This window comes from Labrus bergylta, chromosome 10 (assembly GCF_963930695.1).
Source record: "Labrus bergylta chromosome 10, fLabBer1.1, whole genome shotgun sequence".
Classification (NCBI taxonomy): Eukaryota; Metazoa; Chordata; class Actinopteri; order Labriformes; family Labridae; genus Labrus; species Labrus bergylta.
In genome coordinates, this window is record NC_089204.1 from 30,121,360 (window position 1) to 30,130,312 (window position 8,953).

General features: G+C 39.9%; 1 long non-coding RNA gene across 1 annotated transcript; it reads left to right on the forward strand.

The window, feature by feature from the left end:
* Positions 1 to 4,044: 4,044 nt before the first annotated feature.
* LOC136180364 (uncharacterized) lies at positions 4,045 to 5,823 on the forward strand. Its single transcript, XR_010667053.1, has 2 exons — positions 4,045 to 4,113; positions 4,661 to 5,823. It is a non-coding gene; the product is annotated as an uncharacterized lncRNA (long non-coding RNA).
* Positions 5,824 to 8,953: the final 3,130 nt, after the last annotated feature.

The window sequence follows — 8,953 nt, forward strand, 5'->3', positions numbered from 1 at the left end:
TATACTATAGGTACTGTGTCTGTGCCCCGGCTCATCCAAACGTAGAAGAAGAAGAAAAAAAAAAAAGAAAAAAAATAATCTGAAAAGTCACTGCGGACTTTTGAACATTAGGTCCTTAGCATCCAAATCTCTTTTAGTGAATGATCTGATATCAGCATATTGATTTACTTTGTTTGACTGAAACACCGAGACACCGGACGAGGTGGTGGAGTAGCAGCTATTTTTAATTCTAGTCTTCTCGTTAACCCTCGACCAAAGCTGAATTTTTCTTCTTTTGAAAGCCTTGCTCTTAGTCTTTCACATCCAACTATCTGAATTTTTAATCAAATTTAGTCCTTAGCAGTGATAGAATAATTGTTACATGACTTCAATATCTATGTGGATGTTGATAATGATAGCCTTAGCACAGCTTTCATGTCATTATTAGACTCTATTGGTTTCACCGAGGTGGTAAACGAACCTACTCATCGTTTTAACCACACCCTGGATCTTGCTTATGGCATTGAAATCCAAAACGGTAGAATCTTGTTTATTCTGGCAGGATAGTCAGAGAAAATATATGAAGGCTCTACGTCATGCTCGAGCTGCTTCTCTCTAATCGAGGAAAACAAAAGCAATCCTAGATACCTTTTTAGCACTGTAGCCAGGCTGACAGAGAGTCATGGCTCCATTGAGCTTTGTATTGCTTTAGCCCTCAGCAGTAATGATTTCCTGAGCTTTTTCAACAACAAAATTCTAGACATCAGAGACAAAATTGGTAACCTCCTGCCCTTACCTGGTGCAGATACGTCTGATACGGCAGAGACAGTTCCAGGACCAGATATTCGTCTAGACTGTTTTTCTCTAATCGACCTTTCAGAGCTAAATTCAATTATTTGTCGAAACCATCAACCTGTCTTTTAGACCCAATCCCAACCAAGTTGTTTAAGGAATCTTTCCCTTAGTTAGCAACTCTATATTAGATATGATCAATATGTCTTTACTGACAGGGTATGTACCACAGTATTTTAAAGTAGCGGTAATCAAACCTCTACGCAAAAAGATTCAGGAACTCTATCCAACTACAGGCCTATATCCAACCTTCCTTTTATCGCGAAGATCCTGGAGAAGGTGGTAGCTAATCAGCTGTGTGACTTTCTCCATGACAACAGTTTATTTGAGGAGTTTCAGTCAGGATTTAGAGTCCACCATAGCACTGAGACTGCACTAGTTAAAGTTACAAACGATCTACTTCTAGCTTCAGACAGGGGACTTCTCTCTGTGCTCATCTTGTTAGATCTTAGTGCCGCTTTTGACACCATCAGATCCTATTATACAGACTAGAATATTTACAGGGACTGCTTTAAGTTGGTTTGAATCTTACTTATCGACCGATCTCAGTTTGTACATGTTAATGATAAGTCCTCTATGCACACTAATTGACCGATTCGCTTAACATTATATATGGGAAACATTATGAGGAAACACTCCATAACAAAGAGTAAGGTATTTTACCTGCTTTTTGTAAAGTGTCTCAAGATAACACTTCTTATGAGTTGACACTATACAAATAAAAATTGATTGGCACTGAGGGCAACACAAACCTGAGCCACATGTCTGCGCAAGCCAGGCCAGTGGAAATGTTTCTTTTCTTTTAAGTGAGAGCTGCGGTTTTGTGGGCCCAGGTGGCCAGCCCAGGGAACCGAGTGCCCCAAGGCAAGTATGGCATTTCTAGCTGCTTGGGGAACCACTAGCTGCAACGCTGATGATAGAGGATGCCATTTTGCTGGATATTCTCATCACTTATGATGTCCAACTAAGCTTCCGGCGCCTTCGGATCAGTTTTCTGCATATCATTTATATTACCTGGAACTTGAAACCCTAGTGGTAACTCTGGGTCAGTGCTGGTTGGTGGTGTCATCACTGTCTTTTGGAATTTCTTGTGCCTTCTCTGTCTGCGGGTTTTCCGACACTTCCCAGGTGTGGTCTCCAACTCCTCATTGAAAAGGAGCTCATTGAATTGCATGGCCTGCATTCTGTTTACCACAGTGTTACACTGTCTGCTTTGTTCTGGCTCCAACAAATCAAAAATAACTGGTAGGTCTCTTTCTAGAACAGCATCAAAAGGCAGATTATCAGCAACCCCAATGTTCAAAAGGTAAATTTGACCTTTTACCTTAATGTAGATGTCAGCTGTTGGATAAGGCTTCTCATCTCCATGAACACAACAGATAGGGATGGTGTCACTGCTGCTGATAATGTTGGGTGGTACAAACTTCCTTTGTACCAGTGTCTAATCACTCCCAGAGTCAAGCAACACCCCAAGAATGGTTCCATTAACTTCAATGTTTTGCATTTTAATATAAAAGTAGTTTTTAAGCACATTTGTGTCATCTTAGCTGAGATGGGTTTAGTATGGCCTTCAAGTCCACGTAAATAACAAATTAGCTTTTTGCGAGAGGGTTTTGTTGGCCTGCTAGCTGGCTGGCCCCTCCCACATGGGAGGCTTACCTGCACTGGATGCTTCCCCCTGTTGGAACTGTTGGGCTGGTTTGTGGCTGTCCTTTGTCATCCTCCATGCATTGTAGCTCCATGGTTGACCCTTTTCCGTGCAGCCACAAAGACATCGGCCAGCTTGCTGGCCCCCGTTGCTGAATCCGTGTCATGCTCTTTGAGCGATACCTGAAGCTCAGGGGACAACATTCTTAAATATTGTTGTAGGATGATTATTTCACTTACTTCTTGGATGCTTTTATCTTTTGGCTGGATCCATTCCCCCAAGAGCTCCTTGAGCATCACATACAACTCTTAAAGGCTCTCATCAGGGTTGATGTCCAGGGAGCAGAATCTTTGCCTGCAAGTCTCAGGATTAATGTAATTTGGAAAGAATGGCAGACTTCACCCATACATAATTAAAAGAGTCATCAGTGTCCATATGCACATAAGTACCTCTAGTTTACAAACCAAATTATAAGAACTAGGCCTATGAAAAAGAGGTCAACTTAATATAACAAGATGTCAACTAAGGTATGGACTCAAAAAACAGACCTGATGTCTGAATGAAGGTTTACCTGGTGCTTTCCATTATGGGAAACAGTCAGCGAAGACTGGTCTGATGATCTACTGAATATTTTGCCAGAGAAATCAGTACGTACTCAAGTATAGTAGATGTTTCAAACACAGCCTGATAATTTGTTGAACCTTCTTTCTGGTACAGGCCTCTGACAGATAGCAAACAGTGAGTCAGAGATGAGAGGAACTTACTGAGATGACCAGAAGCAGCAGGATGGTTTGAGAACTCTGATCAAAACAGGATAACCATTTTATCAGCAACAACAATACTCCAGTTTGAACCACTGGAGGAGAAGAGACTGGGATCTGCCTGCATCTGGAAAAAAACAGCATTTCCACACTTACAAATTGGCACACTAGTGTTCACATTGATTGGTTGGACTTTGTCAGAAAAAGTCTGAGTCCCTGCAGACCAAAGCTTGGAATTTTCCACATCGCTAGATACATGGAAAGAAATGTCAATCTCAATGTTTGTGAAGTAGTTCACACAACTGTCTAGGAAGGTTGTAGAAAGGCAATTCAGCAGATGAAGATTTTCCAAGAGGTGAGTATTTTTCAGTGATTAAACCAACACATGTTAACTTAAAAAAAACAACAAACGTTCAATGTAAATAAGGCAACTTACTTCATGATTAAATCAGACTAAGAACCATGTTACAGGCAGCACATCCTCACCTCTCCTCATGCAAGCGTGCACGTCTCCTGGCTTTATAGATGGCCCCATTAACCAAATGGCTGCAGCTGGGTGCAGCACAACTCAAGTAGTGTGTTTACACTTTTCTCTTAAAGCAAAGAAATCTACATAAACCCTTAAATTAACCTCAGATCATTTACTCAACTAAATTAACTTTAAATATTTAAATTACATTCCACCAGTAACTCAAACATGAACTAAATTATTAGAAAGAAAACATTTCTCAGAAATAACACCCCTTCAAAATGGTCTGCCCCAGTGATGTCAGTGATGACATCATCAATCTGATAAACACCCAGGAAGTGCTGGGCTATCCCTTTTTAGCTGCATGGAACCACATGGGAAACTGAACACAAGAACAAACAGAGGTAAGTATGGATAAGACAATCAAAGATATTTTGCAGTTCCAGAAACTAAATAAAAATGACTGAACTAAGTCAAGACTGTGTGTTTGCTTTAAGTTAATTTATGCTTTGATGTGAACTGTAACTTATTGCTAACACAAACAAACCCGGGATAGTAGTAAGTGCTGCAATGTTACACAAGCAAAATTAAATTAAAGCTAAATACACAACTGTAATCAATGATGTGATTTGATATTAAATAAAGACTTAAGTGACAAGTGGTGATTAAGAGAAGATCTTCTCACCCACTTTGTCACAATGTTATGTCAAGTTTTCTATGTCCTGATTCAGCTGACTGTAAACTCCCCTAAGTGTTGCCACAGGGCTAGGGTTGCAGGAAGAGAGAAGCCCTGAGGTCTTACTGGGCGCTGCCATATTTTGTGTCTGTGCTCAGTTCACTCAGAGTGAAGGATTACAGGTGGATCTGCCGGCTAAAAAGGTTGTTTCTCAGAGAGTATTACAAACAATTTACAGCTATATCTATTTTTTTCTGTCTTCTGTAAATCTACAGACACTGAGGACGGCATAACAATGTCAGCATCCTCCTGGTGATAGAAGATGAGGTCGTCCTGGAGCATCAGATCAAGCAGCATGACTATTGGTAGCATATGGTAGCTATGCTCATGGGTCTGTTACATACAGCTTCTTTGTAAAGCTCTGAGGTCAGGAGTTTTCTGAAAGCTTCCAAAAAATATTTGGACATTGTCTCACAGATCTTTTCTGAAATGTTTGTGTTACCTCAGTAAGATCACCTCATTAAATGTGTAAATTACCGGATTTTATACGTTTATTGCATCTGAAGATACTGAGAAAAGTGACCGATAAATGTAGCAAAAGAAGGACAACTGATTTTTTTGCACATTCTTGGGTGGAAATGTTTTTACCAACAAGAGGTAAAAACATTTGTAAATGTTTAGATGTGCTATTTGATCTGATCTGCTGTCAAAGGTTTTAGAACTAAAGTTGGTTGGTTTCTATGATAAAACGAATAACCTGTAGAGATTATACCTTTTTTTTATTTGTATTTGAAAGGAAGTTGAAAGTTTCCACAAAAGCAAAGAGAATCACTAAATGTAATGTATACGCTGAACTGATTTAAGTTGACTAAAATATAAATGTATGTATATATTCAATTTAAATTGATTAATTCATTTAACTCAATATTTTAGATGGATTCAACTTTTGCTAAAGTATTTTAACTTTGGATTTCAAGTCAAAAGAAATTGAAAGAGCATTTTGCCTCAACTAGATAACGAGATAATTTCACAGGAACTGAGTTGTGTTAAAAAGTTTTGTGAACTACAACTGACTTGATGTCAAGTTTATTTGACTACAGAACATTTTATTTCTTTGGAATAATCACAAATTTATCTCAACTTATGTTTTTTAAGTTCAGGTAAGTTAACATTTTAAGGCAACCCAGACACTAACTTTTTTAAGTCATAACTAGTTGTTTTTTTTTTAACAGTGCTCTTGTTAGTGGCGATTATAGTCTTATATTTCTAAATTCAATCAGAAGGTCTTGTCTCTTTGTTACCTGTTTTATTCATGATTACGACAATGTAGCACTTTGATTATATATCACAGCCGGCCGTAGCCTGTAATCTATCTGTCAGTGCAATTTGTCATGAGATGCATTGTGATGCGCTGATGTGAATAAAGTGGTTTACTGAGTGTTACTGTGTTTAGTCTACGTCCTCAGAGCAGGGTTTGAGGTTGGATTAAAAAAGCATCACACTGCGAGTATTCTTTTCCTGCGGGATTCCTGTGGGTTGTAGCTTTGGCAGAATGTGTTGCAGCAGCTCCCTCTGTTTATTTAACTCCGTTTAATAAAGCCCCCATCCAGCATGTCTCTTCACACCCGAGCGTGCCTGCTTTTCCGCCCTCTCCGAGCAGCAGGAATTCCTTCCTGATCGCTGGCTGAACTCAAGTAGAAAAGATTGGTCGTGTTCAGATGTTTCTCAGGGTATGCACAGAAGGCATCCCAACTTAAAATGTTTTTTTATGCACCAACAGTTTGTTTTTTCTGCTCAGACGGTGCTTCTTTGTTGCTTTTGATTTCTCTCTCTTCCAGGACAGTTACTTCAATATTTAACAAAACACTAAAGCTCAGGCAGAAATGCAAAGATCTGATCATGCACAGATATCCATCCAAATGAGAATCTGCTGGATACCAGGGCAGAGTATTTTGAGAGAAAGAAAAATGCTGTCAGAGAAATACCGTTCAATTTAAAATCAGTTCAGCTCTGATTTGATATGTCTCTGATCTCTTCCCATGTCATAACACCTCAGCTCAGTCAGACAGAATAACCCAGTGCGTCAACAGTCTGCCCGTTATAGCTGAAATAATACTTCAATAATACCTTCTAGTTTCATCTTTTCAGTTTGACAGTGGAAGAATGTCTCACAATGATGGCCCTGACGGTTTAAACTCAGATATTTCAAGCATCACAACATCATTTCACAAAACTACGAACTCAATAACAATTCAGAAAACACAAAAACTTTTCAGAAATAACAACAAATCAAAAGATAGACCTTAATTTCCCAAATGCATTAACATATTACAAACAGTTCATACATTGCAACGTGCCCGCTCTCTTTTGATTAGTCAGCTCTCTGGAAGCCTTCCAGGGGTGGCAGAACGCTGCAGGACTGCCAGAGGAGGGCTGTTCTCCAGTGCTGGGAGAAGAGAGTCTCTGTAAGAGGTTTTAATCAGATTATGTAGAGGCTTGAAGTAATCTGGTGAAATTCTTGGTTTCATATCGGAGGAACTATGCCGTAATTTGCAAAACAAAGTGTTTAGCGCCCTCTGTAGACTCATCCTGGGATTACTCCAACATGTGTTTACCTCATGATCTGAAACTTTGCCCTCGTTTAGTTTGGGCATCCAGCGTTGTAACACTGTATAAGAATTTAAAAATGGGGATCAGCTTCTCAGGTCAACTTTAAGGTCTAGAGAGGAGAGTGGACAGAGCAGGAAACCCAGGAGAAAGAGAGGGATAGTGGGGAATGACATGCAGAATAGGATCTGCAGCTTTGGACTTGGACCTGGGTAGCCCGCCTGGAGGACTACCTAACCTCTAGGCCATTTGCACCCCAAAAACTACTTCAAATTGGAGTTTCCTCTGAACATCATCAACAACTACGAGTTAAACCCAGAGATCTCGCAAAGATCCGCTGTCTGACCAGGGCTCAGAAAATCAGCAGAGACACCTCCCACCCCCACCAAGGACTGTTTTCGCTGCTGGACTCTGGAAAGAGGTTCCGCAGCCTCCGAAGCAGAACTTCCAGGTTCTGTAACAGCTTCTTCCCACAGGCCATAAGACTTTTGAACACGAAAAAATAATCCCTCCATTCCCCCTCAAACCCCCACACAGGACTACCTCACTGGACTGTAAAACACAATATAACGTGCAATATATTTATCTGTATAGTATTTTTACTCATAGTTTTTCTTTTTATATCTATTTATATCTGCACCTTATTTTTATTTTTTATATGTAAATACATGCTGCTGTTTTTATCCTGCACTACAACGAGCCAAATGCAACGAAATTTTGTTCTTATCTGCACTGTAAAGTACAAGTTTGAATGACAATAAAGAAAGTCTACGTCTAAGATCTGATGGTAACCAAAGTCCCATTTAACCCCCTTAAAGTCTATGTGGCCCCTCCTCAGGTCTCTCTCTCTCTCTCGCTCTCTCTCTCTCTCTCTCTCTCTCTCTCTCTCTCTTTAGATGTATTGCTCAGTGGAACTCTTTCATCTCTGTTGACTGGGTCCAAAGAAAACAACATTACACAGCACATTATGATTAAGGAATGTGCTTGTGTTGTTCCACCCATAAAACTTCGGCTTCAATAACAGAAACAAGCCCCTCGCCCTGATCAGAAGGAGAGACGGAAGATATACCATGCAGCAAAAAACAAAGAGACAAAAGATTAATAATAATAATCGTCTATTGACAGTGTCTGTTTGTTTAGACGGTCAGCCTTTGACCAAAAAAAAAAGTTTGTGTTGCATATTTACTATTCAGTGTATGCTTTTTGTTTTAATGCAACAAAATAAACTTTGTTTCATCTTTTTGATTTGCGAAATTTGTAAATATTAATGGATGAAGTCTAAGTGACGTCCCCCCTCTGTTCCTGCAGGGGGCGCTGGAGTGCCATCGATGGCAGTCTCCATGCTGGAAATGCTGTCTCAGTCTAACTTTCAGTCAACCTAACGACAGGCTGAGAGCTGGAGCTGAGGCGGGTTTTAAACCTCCTGACAAACCGTTACACCGCGCCCACCTGTCAATCAGGTCAGCTACACGCCTTATTGTGAATAACTCTTATCCTTCATCAAATCAAAACTGATGAGTCATCAAAACATTCACCCCCCGTACAGTGTGTGTCCATCCAGACATGAGCTAATCACACCTATTTGGTTTTTTGAACCAGGCTGTAAACATGTTCATCTCTGCTGTAAAAACAGGCTTTTTAGAATGGGTGTGTATGTGACTTCCTGTTCTTCTGCAGCCAGCCTCTAGTGGACACTTCAGGAACTGCAGAATTTTGTACTTCCATATTGACTTTATTTTTCAACATTGATGATTGCCCTTGGCGAAAACCCCCCTATTCTTGGCACTTTTATTGTGAAATGCTCTCATCCATCATGACTCAAAACGGAAGAGTTATCAAAAATTACATTATTAGACATTAAAAGACACAAATAAGAAATTTAAACAGCAAACTTTTGTCAAGATCATCCACAAACACATCAGGGAGAACATTTACAGCCAGATGTGTCCGCCTCCAAGTCA